Here is a 17,144-nt window from a genome sequence, read left to right on the forward strand (position 1 = left end):
TACTTTGCTCCATGGCTTCGGCTGCTCTCTTGGTGTAAACTTCCTACTTGACTCCGCGACAACCAATTGCTGGCCTCAGAGGTGAAAAGCTCCTTTTGAGTCATGTGAACATTTGTCATGACACAATGCAGACAGGTCCCCACTGAGACCAGTGATTGGTTGTAGTGGCATAAAACATAATTTTATATCCAGAGAGCTCAGTGGAGCAGACCAGGCTGTAGAGAAAAAGAGCCAGGAGCCTGCACCAGGAGGCAGGTAAGAATGCTTCTCTTCTCAGGTCTGTTCAGAAAGGGGGTTGATGAAACCCCCAAAGGTGCACAACCCCCCTAAGATTCCACCCTCCTTCTTCCCTTCATCCATTCTCCCTTCCTCTAATTGAACTTAATGGAAATATTTCTTTTTTTTTTCAACCACAAAGTTATGCAAGCGGGTGTGCACCCACTCTGCTATACCCTGATGGGGTGTGGCTAAGTAACTACCTGTAAAAAGAAAAGAACACAAATGCTATAGCACTCTGCAACCAGCACTCCGCCCTGCCTCCATGCTGGATGTTGAATGAGGCATTGGTGTACATTTTGGCCAAAGCGTAATAAGCCACTCACCACGTCAAGGTCGCCTCTATGAGTGGTCCCTAACACTAGTTCCTACCTGCACTCTGCAACCAGCACTCCGCCCTGCCTCCATGCTGGATGTTGAATGAGACATTGGTGTACATATGTTTCCTGATGATGAGGACATGGGAATACCACCTCAGCACGTCTCTGATGATGACGAAACACAGGTGCCAACTGCTGCGTCTTTCTGCAGTGTGCAGACTGAACAGGAGGTCAGGGATCAAGACTGGGTGGAAGACGATGCAGGGGACGATGAGGTCCTAGACCCCACATGGAATGAAGGTCGTGCCACTGACTTTCACAGTTCGGAGGAAGAGGCAGTGGTGAGACCGAGCCAACAGCGTAGCAAAAGACAAAGAGGGAGCAGTGGGCAAAATCAGAACACCCGCCGCCAAGAGATTCCGCCTGCTACTGACCGCCGCCATCTGGGACCGAGCACCCCAAAGGCAGCTTCAAGGAGTTCCCTGGCATGGCACTTCTTTAAACAATGTGCTGACGACAAGACCCGAGTGGTTTGCACGCTGTGCCATCAGAGCCTGAAGCGAGGCATTAACGTTCTGAACCTTAGCACAACCTGCATGACCAGGCACCTGCATGCAAAGCATGAACTGCAGTGGAGTAAACACCTTAAAAACAAGGAAGTCACTCAGGCTCACCCTGCTACCTCAGCTGCTGCTGCCGCCTCGGCCTCTTCTGCTGCTGCCGCCGCCTCGGCCTCTTCCTCCGCCTCTGGAGGAACGTTGGCACCTGCCGCCCAGCAAACATGGGATGTACCACCAACACCACCACCTGCGTCACCAAGCATCTCAACCATGTCACACGGCAGCGTTCAGCTCTCCATCTCACAAACATTTGAGAGAAAGCGTACATTCCCACCTAGCCACACTCGATCCCTGGCCCTGAATGCCAGCATTTCTAAACTACTGGCCTATGAAATGCTGTCATTTAGGCTGGTGGACACAGACAGCTTCAAACAGCTCATGTCGCTTGCTGTCCCACAGTATGTTGTTCCCAGCCGGCACTACTTCTCCAAGAGAGCCGTGCCTTCCCTGCATAACCAAGTGTCCGATAAAATCAAGTGTGCACTGCGCAACGCCATCTGTGGCAAGGTCCACCTAACCACAGATACGTGGACCAGTAAGCACGGCCAGGGACGCTATATCTCCCTAACTGCACACTGGGTAAATGTAGTGGCGGCTGGGCCCCGGGCGGAGAGCTGTTTGGCGCACGTCCTTCCGCCGCCAAGGATCGCAGGGCAACATTCTTTGCCTCCTGTCTCCTCCTCCTCCTACTCAGCTTCCTCCTCCTCTTCTTCCACCTGCTCATCCAGTCAGCCACACACCTTCACCACCAACGTCAGCACAGCCCGGGGTAAACGTCAGCAGGCCGTTCTGAAACTCATATGTTTGTGGGACAGGCCCCACACCGCACAGGAGTTGTGGCGGGGTATAGAACAACAGACCGACGAGTGGTTGCTGCCGGTGAGCCTCAAGCCCGGCCTGGTGGTGTGCGATAATGGGCGAAATCTCATTGCAGCTATGGGACTAGCCGGTTTGACGCACATCCCTTGCCTGGCGCTTGTGCTGAATTTGGTGGTGCAGAAGTTCATTCGCAACTACCCCGACATGTCAGAGCTGCTGCATAAAGTGCGGGCCGTCTGTTCGTGCTTCCGGCGTTCACACCCTGCTGCTGCACGCCTGTCTGCGCTACAGCGTAACTTCGGCCTTCCCGCTCACCGCCTCATATGCGATGTGCCCACCAGGTGGAACTCCACCTTGCACATGCTGGACAGACTGTGCGAGCAGCAGCAGGCCATAGTGGAGTTTCAGCTGCAGCACGCACGGGTCAGTCGCACTGCGGAACAGCACCACTTCACCACCAATGACTGGGCCTCCATGCGAGACCTGTGTGCCCTGTTGCGCTGTTTCGAGTACTCCACCAACATGGCCAGTGGCGATGACGCCGTTATCAGCGTTACAATACCACTTCTATGTCTCCTTGAGAAAACACTTAGGGCGATGATGGAAGAGGAGGTGGCCCAGGAGGAAGAGGAGGAAGAGGGGTCATTTTTAGCACTTTCAGGCCAGTCTCTTCGAAGTGACTCAGAGGGAGGTTTTTTGCAACACCAGAGGCCAGGTACAAATGTGGCCAGACAGGGCCCACTACTGGAGGACGAGGAGGACGAGGATGAGGAGGAGGTGGAGGAGGATAAGGATGAAGCATGTTCACAGCGGGGTGGCACCCAAAGCAGCTCGGGCCCATCACTGGTGCGTGGCTGGGGGGAAACACAGGACGATGACGATACGCCTCCCACAGAGGACAGCTTGTCCTTACCTCTGGGCAGCCTGGCACACATGAGCGACTACATGCTGCAGTGCCTGCGCAACGACAGCAGATTTGCCCACATTTTAACGTGTGCGGACTACTGGGTTGCCACCCTGCTGGATCCCCGGTACAAAGACAATGTGCCCACCTTACTTCCTACACTGGAGCGTGATAGGAAGATGCGCGAGTACAAGCGCACGTTGGTAGACGCGCTACTGAGAGCATTCCCAAATGTCACAGGGGAACCAGTGGAAGCCCAAGGCGAAGGCAGAGGAGGAGCAAGAGGTCGCCAACGCAGCTGTGTCACGGCCAGCTCCTCTGAGGGAAGGGTTAGCATGGCAGAGATGTGGAAAAGTTTTGTCACCACGCCACAGCTAACTGCACCACCACCTGATACTGAACGTGTTAGCAGGAGGCAACATTTCACTAACATGGTGGAACAGTACCTGTGCACACCCCTCCACGTACTGACTGATGGTTCGGCCCCATTCAACTTCTGGGTCTCCAAATTGTCCACGTGGCCAGAGCTAGCCTTTATGCCTTGGAGGTGCTGGCCTGCCCGGCGGCCAGTGTTTTGTCTGAACGTGTATTCAGCACGGCAGGGGGCGTCATTACAGACAAACGCAGCCGCCTGTCTACAGCCAATGTGGACAAGCTGACGTTCATAAAAATGAACCAAGCATGGATCCCACAGGACCTGTCCATCCCTTGTGCAGCTTAGACATTAACTACCTCCCCTTAACAATATATTATTGTACTCCAGGGTACTTCCTCATTCAATCCTATTTTTATTTTCATTTTACCATTATATTGCGGGGCAACCCAAAGTTGAATGAACCTCTCCTCTGTCTGGGTGCCGGGGCCTAAATGTGTGACAGTGGCCTGTTCCAGTGGTGGGTGACGTGAAGCCTGATTCTCTGCTATGACATGAAGACTGATTCTCTGCTGACATGAAGCCTGAATCTCTGTTATGGGACCTCTCTCCTCTGCCTGGGTGCCTGGACCTAAATATGTGACAGTGGCCTGTTCCAGTGGTGGGTGACGTGAAGCCTGATTCTCTGCTATGACATGAAGACTGATTCTCTGCTGACATGAAGCCTGAATCTCTGTTACGGGACCTCTCTCCTCTGCCTGGGTGCCTGGGCCTAAATATGTGACAGTGGCCTGTTCCAGTGGTGGGTGACGTGAAGCCTGATTCTCTGCTATGACATGAAGACTGATTCTGTGCTGACATGAAGCCAGATTCTCTGTTACGGGACCTCTCTCCTCTGTCTGGGTGCCTGGGCCTAAATATGTTACAGTGGCCTGTTCCAGTGGTGGGTGACGTGAAGCCTGATTCTCTGCTATGACATGAAGACTGATTCTCTGCTGACATGAAGCCTGAATCTCTGTTATGGGACCTCTCTCCTCTGCCTGGGTGCCTGGGCCTAAATATGAGACAGTGGCCTGTTCCAGTGGTGGGTGACGTGAAGCCTTATTCTCTGCTATGACATGAAGACTGATTCTCTGCTGACATGAAGCCTGAATCTCTGTTATGGGACCTCTCTCCTCTGCCTGGGTGCCTGGGCCTAAATATCTGACAATGGACTGTTCCAGTGTTGGGTGACGTGAAGCCTGATTCTCTGCTATGACATGCAGACTGATTCTCTGCTGACATGAAGCCAGATTCTCTCTTACGGGACCTCTCTCCTCTGCCTGGGTGCCGGGGCCTAAATATATGACAATGGACTGTTACAGTGGTGGGTGACGTGAAGCCAGATTCTCTGCTATGGCATGAAGACTGATTCTCTGCTGACGTGAAGCCAGATTCTCTGCTATGGGACCTCTCTCCAATTGATATTGGTTTATTTTTACATATATTTTATTTTAATTTTAATTCATTTCCCTATCCACATTTGTTTGCAGGGGATTTACCTACATGTTGCTGCCTTTTGCAGCCCTCTAGCTCTTTCCTGGGCTGTTTTACAGCCTTTTTAGTGCCGAAAAGTTCGGGTCCCCATTGACTTCAATGGGGTTCAGGTTCGGGACGAAGTTCGGGTCGGGTTCGGATCCCGAACCCGAACATTTCCGGGAAGTTCGTCCGAACTTCTCGAACCCGAACATCCAGGTGTTCGCTCAACTCTACCCAGCAACCTTCTAGTTCTAGTTGTCAGTTATAAGGAAAGTAAATGCACAGGAAGCTATTCAGCTTTACTGTTAGCTACAGCTCCAAAAATTTATTATATCATTCATGATGATGCATAATTTTAGCTGGCTCTTTTTTTTTTTTTAACACATATAGAGGTCACCAACAACTTCAAAAAGCCAAGAAAGTGACTAATTTTATATAAACAAATGAACGTGACATTCAATTACATTAAGAAGCGAAGTGGCTCATTACCATCACTATGGAATTAGAACATAAAGCAGCTAGAAAGCAGTAAAGCTTTTAGATACTGAAAGATTAAAACAATATGAGTACAATTTATCATCATTTAAATTGTTCTTTACCCATGCACCCCAGGAAGCCTTGCTTCATGAATAATAATTGAATACACACTTCCCAACTTGGCTGCACACTGCAATGTATTTTAACAGGAAATGAAATATATTTCATGAGCTAATGAAGGTAACTTTTCAAAAAATATAAAGTATACTCTATTTTCGCTCTATAAGATGGAATTTTTCCCCACAAAAAGTGGGGGGAAATGGTAGTGCGTCTTATAAAGTGAATACTAATATCCACTATCATTATAGAAGTGCTCATTAGTATCTGGAAGGTGCAGAGAACAGTGAGTCTAGTGTAGGTGTCGGCAACCCACGGCTCCGGAGCCGCATGCGGCTCTTTTGAACATTTGCCGCGGCTCCGGCATGGGTATCAAATCCCGCCCAGGCCAGCGGCAGTGTGTGTGCAGCGGCGGCGGGGCAGGCACTGTGCGGCGGCAGCTGGGCAGGCACTGAGATGAGCGCTTTCATTGTGGAAGCGAAGCGCTCATCTCCATAGTGATCTGTTTGTATCGCTGTCCTCAGGACAGCGATACAAACAGAAGGCTGTGCGGAGGAGCAGGGCAGGGAGGTGTGTCCCTTTCCTGTTCCTCTAATAGACTGCCGGCACTACTAGGCCGGCAGCCTATCAGAGGCCGACGTAGGCGGCGCGATGAAGTCATCGCGCCGCCTGAGCCGTACAGCGCTGGAGTTGGGACACAGGCCGGAAGAGGCCTGCATCGCATCGCTCCAAAGAGGTAAGTATAAGTGTTAATTTTTTATTTTTTTTAACTGGCAGTCTGGCACATAATGAGGGGGCCCTGGTATTATACTGGCACATGATTGGGGAATTTGGGGGGCCCTGGAATTACTGGCACATGATTGGGGGGGTCTGATATTACTACTGGCACATGATTTGGGGGGGGGGGGTCTGGTATTACTACTGGCACATGATTGCAGGGGTCTGGTATTACTACTGGCACATGATTGGGGGGGTCTGGGTTTACTACTGGCACATGATGGAGGGGTGTCTGATATTACTACTGGCACATGATTGGGGGGGTCTGGTATTACTGGCACATGATTGGGGGGTCTGGTATTACTGGCACATGATTGGGGGGGTCTGGTATTACTGGCACATGATTGGGGGGTCTGGTATTACTGGCACATGATTGGGGGGTCTGGTATTACTGGCACATCATTGGGGGGGGTCTGGTAAAGGTAAATTAAATATTTTAATTAGCTATTAATTTGCAAAAATATATTTTACATTGTTAAGTGAAAAAGTCCTTTTTTTCTTCAGATTGACAGCTGACTGCACAATCCTGTATATAGCATTAAGGTAAGAAACAATATATGCAATGTTATATTTGTTTTAAATGTCGCAATGGTTTTGCGGCTCCCAGTTTTTTTTTTCCTTCGGAAACGGGTCCAAGTGGCTCTTTATGTCTTAAAGGTTGCAGACCCCTGGTCTAGTGCAATATGAGGTCTGATTAACATTGGGGATTTGATCTGAGGTCTGACTAACATTAAAGGTCTGATCTGAGCTTTGATTAACATTGGGGGTCTGATCTGAGGTCTGAATAACATTGGCGGTCTGATCTGAGATCTCATTAACATTGGGGGTCTGATCTGAAGTCTGACTAATATTTGAGGTCTAATGAAAAAAGTTGGGGGACAATTGGTAAAGGCCATATTGGTGGTCACCCAGCTTTCCCAGGTAGAGATTTTTAATCTTCTATTCAGAGGGGATTCAGATTTGATAAAGATTGGAGGTCTGATATGAGGTCTGATGAAGATTGAAGGTCTGACATGAGGTCTGCTGAAAAATATTTTCTTTTCTTATTTTCCTCCTTATGGTCAAGTGCGTCTTATAGAACATGAAAAAAGCAAACAATATGGTATTTTTTGTAATGTTACATAGCGTAAGATAAGCAAAAATGTATTAGGGCACAGTCACGCCATGGTAGATTTGTTGCAGAATTTTTTGTGACTATCCCTTCTATATGAATAGGGCTTGCAGGAATCAATGTAAAAAGAACCCTGTTCAGAGCGAATTTGCAAGCTTGAATTTAGTATAGAGCAAATTTTTAGTTGTAGAAATTTCTGAAGTAAATCTGCCATGTGTAAATTAACCCTTATTTTATTTGAGTACTCAGTACATACAGGGAGTGCAGAATTATTAGGAAAATGAGTATTTTGACCACATCATCCTCTTTATGCATGTTGTCTTACTCCAAGCTGTATAGGCTCGAAAGCCTACTACCAATAAAGCATATTAGGTGATGTGCATCTCTGTAATGAGAAGGGGTGTGGTCTAATGACATCAACACCCTATATTAGGTGTGCATAATTATTAGGCAACTTCCTTTCCTTTGGCAAAATGGGTCAAAAGAAGGACTTGACAGGCTCAGAAAAGTCAAAAATAGTGAGATATCTTGCAGAGGGATGCAGCACTCTTAAAATTGCAAAGCTTCTGAAGCGTGATCATCGAACAATCAAGGGTTTCATTCAAAATAGTCAACAGGGTCGCAAGAAGCGTGTGGAAAAACCAAGGCGCAAAATAACTGCCCATGAACTGAGAAAAGTCAAGCGTGCAGCTGCCAAGATGTCACTTGCCACCAGTTTGGCCATATTTCAGAGCTGCAACATCACTGGAGTGCCCAAAAGCACAAGGTGTGCAATACTCAGAGACATGGCCAAGGTAAGAAAGGCTGAAAGACGACCACCACTGAACAAGACACACAAGCTGAAACGTCAAGACTGGGCCAAGAAATATCTCAAGACTGATTTTTCTAAGGTTTATGGACTGATGAAATGAGAGTGAGTCTTGATGGGCCAGATGGATGGGCCCGTGGCTGGATTGGTAAAGGGCAGAGAGCTCCAGTCCGACTCAGACGCCAGCAAGGTGGAGGTGGAGTACTGGTTTGGGCTGGTATCATCAAAGATGAGCTTGTGGGGCCTTTTCGGGTTGAGGATGGAGTCAAGCTCAACTCCCAGTCCTACTGCCAGTTTCTGGAAGACACCTTCTTCAAGCAGTGGTACAGGAAGAAGTCTGCATCCTTCAAGAAAAACATGATTTTCATGCAGGACAATGCTCCATCACACGCGTCCAAGTACTCCACAGCGTGGCTGGCAAGAAAGGGTATAAAAGAAGAAAATATAATGACATGGCCTCCTTGTTCACCTGATCTGAACCCCAGATTCACATTTGGTCCATCATCAAATGTGAGATTTACAAGGAGGGAAAACAGTACACCTCTCTGAACAGTGTCTGGGAGGCTGTGGTTGCTGCTGCACGCAATGTTGATGGTGAACAGATCAAAACACTGACAGAATCCATGGATGGCAGGCTTTTGAGTGTCCTTGCAAAGAAAGGTGGCTATATTGGTCACTGATTTGTTTTTGTTTTGTTTTTGAATGTCAGAAATGTATATTTGTGAATGTTGAGATGTTATATTGGTTTCACTGGTAAAAATAAATAATTGAAATGGGTATATATTTGTTTTTTGTTAAGTTGCCTAATAATTATGCACAGTAATAGTCACCTGCACACACAGATATCCCCCTAAAATAGCTAAAACTAAAAACAAACTAAAAACTACTTCCAAAAATATTCAGCTTTGATATTAATGAGTTTTTTGGGTTCATTGAGAACATGGTTGTTGTTCAATAATAAAATTAATCCTCAAAAATACAACTTGCCTAATAATTCTGCACTCCCTGTATTAGATCATCAACATATTCCAGTTGCAATTAGTTTTTGCTACCGATATACATTGAAAGTTTTGGTGATTTGATTCAAGGAAATCACACAAAATGTCATCTGCCATTTTACAAATCACAATAATGAAGACAGAAGGGCAGTTAATATGAAAACAGAGAATAACATAAACTCGGATGGAGCCCTGGCCAGCGGGTTTGTCCAAAATGCCTTGCAGTCAGCCTCACAAGCAAACAGGAAGGACAATAAAGACATATGTCATAGGCACTATGTAAGGTCCAAGCCAAGACATGCTCAGCTTGTCCACTGATGCAGGACATACTGTAGGACATCTCTGTCACAGCACAGCAATTTAGACACACACAGTACAACAAGTTTAAGGTTATACAGGGACAGTGTTAGGGATTGGGTAAATTGCACCGAGCTGTTCACTTTCCTTTTCTTTTCAATTTAGTCCAGATGCTCATGCGCAGATATCATTAGCCAGAGGTGTGCAACACCCTCTGCCACATAAAAAGACATTAGTATTAATAAATGGCACATGGTAGATGGAGGTCTGTTACAGATTTTGCATTAGGAACCAGGGGATTCAGGTTATACCTTTGACTTTGGCTTATTGCTTCTGCAGTCCATCCTGACCCTCTATATCAAAGAACACCCCCTCATCCAGCTGCCCTCTTTAACATTGCCATCCAGTAGCTTATGCAGTGTCCCACTATGTGACCGTGGGCACTGCAAACTAGTTTTATTATGTCATGTAATATGCCTGTATTTTGTACTTCATCTCATGTCATATTCTCCCATGTCATAATGTGATTCTATATGTAAGATCCTTTACACAGGCCTAGTTAGGGTGCACTACACTGGTTTCTCCACAATATGGGGCAGTGTCAGTGTATATATAAATAGCTTAGCTCAGACCTAGTTAGGCAGTTGAGAGTTCATTCTAGAACAGACCAGTTAAGTGCAGAGTAGAGCTGAGAGCAGTCCAGTTCACTCATGAAGCTTAGTCAGAAAGCAGCAGAGATGTAGCTGCCTGCTGGAGAGAGGATTATTCACAGCCTCTCTGCTCTGTCCCTGTCGGCTCCACAGTCCAGGGTTTCAAGCCTGCAACTATTCTACCTAGAGGTGAGCAATCCACTCCTATAGATTGCTCCTCCGGGGTGACCAGTGTCCAAGCTGCATTGAGCCAAGTATCCAAGGGATTACTGCAATTTATTCAGGACAAAGGATCAGCAAAACGGACATTACTTGAGGGCTTACTAGGCACCTTTGTACCAGGTAAAGGAGACAACTTCAGGCATCCTCTCCATCAGTTTAAACCCTGAGGACAGTTTAGGCCAACTGTCAGAACAACACTGGAATAGAGATTAAAGGATTCAGAAAAGCATCTTCAACCAAGGTTAGTATAAGGCAAGAGTTTTTTCAAAAGCCTAGTCTGAAGCAGTAGCTTTCATATTCATTACAAAGAGCCTGTTTCCACTAAGGACTTGCATTTTCCTTTCCCCCATATGCATGAGAGACTATTTAATATCTGGCTGTACCAAGAGACTGTTATTACTTGGATGTACTGTTACCAGGATTTATCTTCAGTAAAGTTCCACCCTGGATTTCATCCTTCCTGTCTCAGTCTCAAGTTCCTCAATTAACATTACAGTAAATGGTTGTACCACCACAAAAGGTACTGGCGTCACGACTTCAAGGGACCTCGCCATAGGCACATTAATACAGACCATCAAGGGCACGTCGAACCACCATCTGGCCTGTGTCCCTTACACCAGAGTATGCCCCAGAGAATTCTTGTGCCGTTCTCCTCTTCACTTATGCGAGCCTGCCCAGGGACGACATAACCGTGAGTAACCAAAACTGTATTTACCTCGGCCCACCTAATGCTCACACCGTGATCTCACGTGTAATTCCCCTGTTAGGTCTGGCATACCGCACTTACATCAATACTGTGCCTCCTGCTGCCCAGTGTTCCCCCATTAGTTTTCTTTTACACTGCTTAGAATGTTATAACATGATAAAAGTAATTATAACTTACTTATCCTGCTGCTAACTTCCCAATTACTGGCTACAGCGGTCACATGTCCAAAAGGAGGGGGACATTGAAGTATAGAGACCATCGAGGGCACAATAAGTACTGGAAGGAGTGCAGCGGGGATCATAGATGAATCACTACTTTTTATTATCTTATCACATTCTAATCACAAACCCTTTAAGTAGGGTTGGACAAACCCTACTTAAAGGGGTTCTGCACTTTCATTTAACTGATGACCTATCCTCTGGATAGATCATCAGCTTCTGATCGGCGGGGGTCCGACACCCGGGACCCCCCAGCCGATCAGCTGTTTGAGAAGGCAGCGGTGCTCCAGCAGCCCCGCGGCCTTCTCACTGTTTACCGCCGGGCCGCCGGCCCACTGACGTCACGACTAGTATCAACTAGCGTGGGCGCGGCTAAGCTCCATTCAAGTAAACGGAGCTTAGCCGCGCCCACGCTAGTTGATACTAGTCGTGACGTCAGTGGGCCGGCGGCCCGGCTGTAAAAAGTGAGAAGGCCGCGGCGCTGCTGGAGCGCGACTGCTGGAGCACCGCTGCCTCCTCAAACAGCTGATCGGCGGGGGTCCCGGGTGTCGGACCCCCGCCGATTAGAAGCTGATGATCTATCTAGAGGATAGATCATCAGTTAAATGAAAGTGCAGAACCCCTTTAATACAGAACCCAGATGAGAACCCAAAATGTATAGACTTCCATATCAGAAACTGCCACATTTTCATGAAGAACTCACTGAAGCAAGATCCTCACAGGTCAGATGCCAACTTCTTACATCTTCTTCCTCGGCCAAATCTCTCTTCCCCGGATAAGCTCCTCCTTCTACCATCATGCTGTTCCAAAAAGCCCTATCATCCACGCACACTGCTTGACACAGACCCCCTTTCCCTCACGTGCGCTCAACCAGTCTACCTTCCTCCTCTGCTCACATCACTCTACAGAGGCTGCCCTATGCAAGGACATCCCAGTGCAGCCCTGGATAAGAGGACCAGCTGGTGAGTGCTAGGAGCGCCATATTCACCATTCCTGGAGTCTCCTATACTAAGGAGCACTTCCTGAATGGAAGCGCTCATTAGTTAATTGTACCCCACCTCATGGGGAGTGAGGTGGCAACCTAGGTATGTTCCTAGACTCGCCTGCCCATCATCCCGGCCCTGATTACAACCATGTTATTGAACACGTTATGCACATTTTACTGCAAACCTCTATTATTATCATTGTAAATTGTCAATACCAGTGTGCAGTGTGTTGGTAGAAGGGGGTGGACATTTAATTGTGCCTTTTTAACCACAGAAAAAAACTATTTCAATTCTGATTATACCATTTAATAATCTGTGTACCAAAACCATGACTTTTCATTTACAGGCCTCATTATAAAATGTCTGTAGTAGTTCATGCAGCACCAGCCATCTGGCCAGTAGTGGTAGTAGTAGTGGGTTACAATTCGCTCCTAACTTCCAATTGGCACCACAATATTAATGAAGAAAAAAAAGAGTATTATATTGTGGAGGTAAGTTCTAGACTGGACCGGGGTGAGTCATTGGATGTCATTGGTCTGAACTTTTTTGGAAGGCAGATGAATTTTTTCAGGTTTGTTTCAGACTAATCCACTAAAAAGGTGACTAGTGCCATTTTAGTACACATGTCTGCAGGAAAAAAGCACCAGGGAGCAAGAAGAAAGGTTCTCACATGACCCTGGGAGGAAGTGGGGGAGAAGACTTGCTCTGATTCACTCCAAGGCTGACAGACAGCCTGGAGTTCTGCAGCAGGCAGGGAGGTGACCTAGCAGAATGAGCAGAATGTCATTCTGTTCTGGGCTATGAATGAGGGTAGATGGGTGTTACAGTGTCTGCCAGGAAAACCATCTTAGGGAGTCAGGGAGAGTCTGAAATAAATTATCAATTAAGCTTATTGCTAGGGAGAGTGAAGGGAAAGGCTAGGATTCAAAAGAAGAATTGTGTGTTGTATAGAACATGAAACATACGAGGCACCAGTATATACTAAATGGCAAAACATTGGGTAACATTGACATGGAAAAGGACTTAGAAATTTTAATTGACAATTGAAGCAACCAGTGTCAGGCAGCCGCTGTCAATGCCAATAAGATTATGGGTTTCATCAAAATGGGCATAGAGGCCTGTGATGGGAACATAGTCCTGCCACTTTACAAATCACTAGTCAGACCGCACATGGAGTATTATGTACAATTTTGGGCTCCTGTGCCAAAAAAGACATAGCAGATCTGGAGAGGGTTGAAAGGAGGGCAACTAAAGTAATAACTGAAATGGATCGACTACAGTACCCATAGAGATTAACAAAATTAGGGTTATTTAGTTTAGAAAAAAAGACGACTGAGGGGAGATCCACTACTTTTAGAGGAAAGAAGGTTTCGACATAAATTTAGACGGGGGATCTTCACAGTAAAAGCAGCGAGATTATTGAAGTCTCTGCCTTAGTATGTTGTGATGTGAAATCACTAAAAGAGTTCAAGAGGGGCCTGGATGCATTTCTGGAGTATAATAATATTATAGGTTATTAGTGTTGAGTGAGCATGCTCGACCGAACACCAGTTCAGCACATCGTGGTGTTTGGCCGAATACCGCATGTGCTCAAACGCGATGCTCGAGTCTCCTCCCTGCAGGTTTGTTGGTGCTACACAGCCAATAAACGTGCAGGTAAGTACTGCCGTAGCCATGTTGGTTACAGTGATTGGCTGGCCGAAACGCGTCATCGGGTGCTATAAAGCACCCGATGACACGTGGTTCGGCTCAGTCTTAGTCAGGGAGAGCTGTGCTGTAGAAGGGACAGATAGTGTAGGGAATTGAATTTTATTTTTTTGTTAGGCAGGGTTGGTGTTAGAGACCCCAAAAGTCCTTTTAGGACTATTGTTGGGTCTGGCAGCAATATACACTCACCTAAAGAATTATTAGGAACACCTGTTCTATTTCTCATTAATGCAATTATCTAGTCAACCAATCACATGGCAGTTGCTTCAATGCATTTAGGGGTGTGGTCCTGGTCAAGACAATCTCCTGAACGCCAAACTGAATGTCAGAATGGCAAAGAAAGGTGATTTAAGCAATTTTGAGCGTGGCATGGTTGTTGGTGCCAGACGGGCCGATCTGAGTATTTCACAATCTGCTCGGTTACTGGGATTTTCACACACAACCATTTCTAGGATTTACAAAGAATGGTGTGAAAAGGGAAAAACATCCAGTATGCGGCAGTCCTGTGGGCAAAAATGCCTTGTGGATGCTAGAGGTCAGAGGAGAATAGGCCGACTGATTCAAGCTGATAGAAGAGCAATGTTGACTGAAGAAACCACTCGTTACAACCAAGGTATGCAGCAAAGCATTTGTGAAGCCACAACACGCACAACCTTGAGGCGGATGGGCTACAACAGCAGAAGACCCCACCGGGTACCACTCATCTCAACTACAAATAGGAAAAAGAGGCTACAATTTGCACGAGCTCACCAAAATTGGACTGTTGAAGACTGGAAAAATGTTGCCTGGTCTGATGAGTCTCGATTTCTGTTGACACATTCAAATGGTAGAGTCCGAATTTGGCGTAAACAGAATGAGAACATGTATCCATCCTCTGATGGCTACTTCCAGCAGGATAATGCACCATGTCACAAAGCTCGAATCATTTCAAATTGGTTTCTTGAACATGACAATGAGTTCACTGTACTAAAATGGCCCCCACAGTCAACAGATCTCAACCCAATAGAGCATCTTTGGGATGTGGTGGAACGGGAGCTTCGTGCCCTGGATGTGCATCCCTCAAATCTCCATCAACTGCAAGATGCTATCCTATCAATATGGGCCAACATTTCTAAAGAATGCTATCAGCACCTTGTTGAATCAATGCCACGTAGAATTAAGGCAGTTCTGAAGGCAAAAGGGAGTCCAACACCGTATTAGTATGGTGTTCCTAATAATTCTTTATTATGTGTATGTTTATTATGTGTATATTTTTAGCGCAACCTGCGCTAAATTGAGTGCAATTGTTAGAGACCCAAAAGTCATTTTAAGGAATATTGTTGTATCTGGCAGCAATATATATTTTTAGCGCAACCTGCGCTAAATAGCTTGCGATTGTTTGGCCACTGCAGACAGCAACATTATCTGCACTACATCTCCTGTGTAATGTGTGCACAGCCTAAAAATATCTGGAACATCCAGTTTACTTTTTCCGTTTATGTGTTGGACAGAACTTGGGAGCCAGATATGGGTGCTGATGAGTGAGAGGAGACATCAGAGAAGGGTAGTATCCTTAGTGGAAAAGATACAACAGATCTGCTTCTATTGTGGTCAGCTTGGAAACTGGTGATGCCATTGATACTGTGGGTACAGGCTCAAAACGTGCCAGGCCTACTGTAGGCCAAGCTGTCGGCCAAGCTCGCTAGCTCTGTGTGTGTATCTCAAATATGATGCTTGTCCTCTGCAAGGCAGGCACACAAAACCATAGCTGTGTGCAAGATCTGCAGGATTAAAATAAGCCATGGGCACTCAAACACAAACATAGGTACCAAGGCTCTTTTGGAGCACATGATGTGGCATTATTGTTTCTTGTGAAAAAATAGAACTGGACAGCATTCTGAATCGGTACAAGTCTGACCTCCTTCTCTTCATCAGCTGCTTGTTTTCCTGCTCAGAGTCCTCCTTCTCTTTGTCCTCCACTCCTTCCTTAGACATTCATACTGTAATGGATTGTGGGGCCTTGTGAAAACTATTCAAGACCAGCAATTAGCTTGAGTGCAAGCTGAACTCCCACCTGGCCAAGTTGCTGCTGGAAAAGTTGTAGTACAGTTCAGCACATTCCCCAAAATGTAATTCTATAAAATTGAATTCTTTATGCCACCAGCTGCAGTTTTTGCAGTACCTCATTAGCTGGACTTTAGGCTAGGTGTTCGTAGTGGCAGAGTTTTTTTGTTAGTATGAAGAAAAAAGTGGGTTGCTGGTGGCTCACCTGGCCAGTACAATGCCTAGGTGCTCTAGGTGTGACTGATTCACCCAATCAGAGGAGGAAAGTATGCAATAAAGATGTATAATGAAAACCGGCACTCTACACCTGGTGATAACGCTTAAAGAGCAATGTAGACAGATTGGTGGATAAAAATATGCATTTATTATTTATCTATATTGATAATATAGGAAAGGGTTGGTTTTAGAGGGTAATATTCAGCAATGATTGGTAATAATAACCACTTTCGTAAAAATTAAAGGAAAGAATAGGAAATAATGAAAAAGGATATATATAAAAAAAAAGTAATAATAATAATAAAAATGTACAATGCAAGAGTGGGAGTGCAAATGGAGCAATGCGGTGGTCGTATAGCGGTAATTACCACCTTCTTAATCAGTGGAGGATGAAGAAGGCAGCTCAGACCTTCGAAACGCGTATGGTGACTCCCCCACAAACCCGTTAAACATACCATCCTGGAAGCGCTTCCATTTAATCGACTCTACCCGACTATTGGATCGAAAAGACCGCTTTACAACATTCATGAACTGAACGTAGTGAAGACACGTGAGACGCCATACAAGTGACGTCACACCCACGTGGGACGCCGAAGAACCCGAACAGCCATCACAGAATACAGAGCGCAGTAAGGACGCTCTAGCAGCCGGGACACCCGTACCTTACAAAAAAGGTAAACCACAGTCAAGGTGCAGCCCTTCTCACCACGTGGGATGCCACACCAGGTGCAGCACCCGACTGGTACATCACCCCCCTCATTTTTCTTTTTTATATTTTATTACTACCACTAACAGTGACCTGCCAGCAATCCCTGACAGGGAAGCTCTGCATATATTTTGCCTTACCTATATTTTATAGATTTTATATATTTAAACATTTTTTACTGCATCTCCACTCATCTACGAACTGTTCACAAGGGACATCTACCCACCAGAGTGCCAACAAACTATTGAAGGTGGTAATTACCGCTATACGACCAC

Source organism: Bufo bufo, chromosome 6 (genome assembly GCF_905171765.1).
Source record: "Bufo bufo chromosome 6, aBufBuf1.1, whole genome shotgun sequence".
Taxonomy (NCBI): domain Eukaryota; kingdom Metazoa; phylum Chordata; class Amphibia; order Anura; family Bufonidae; genus Bufo; species Bufo bufo.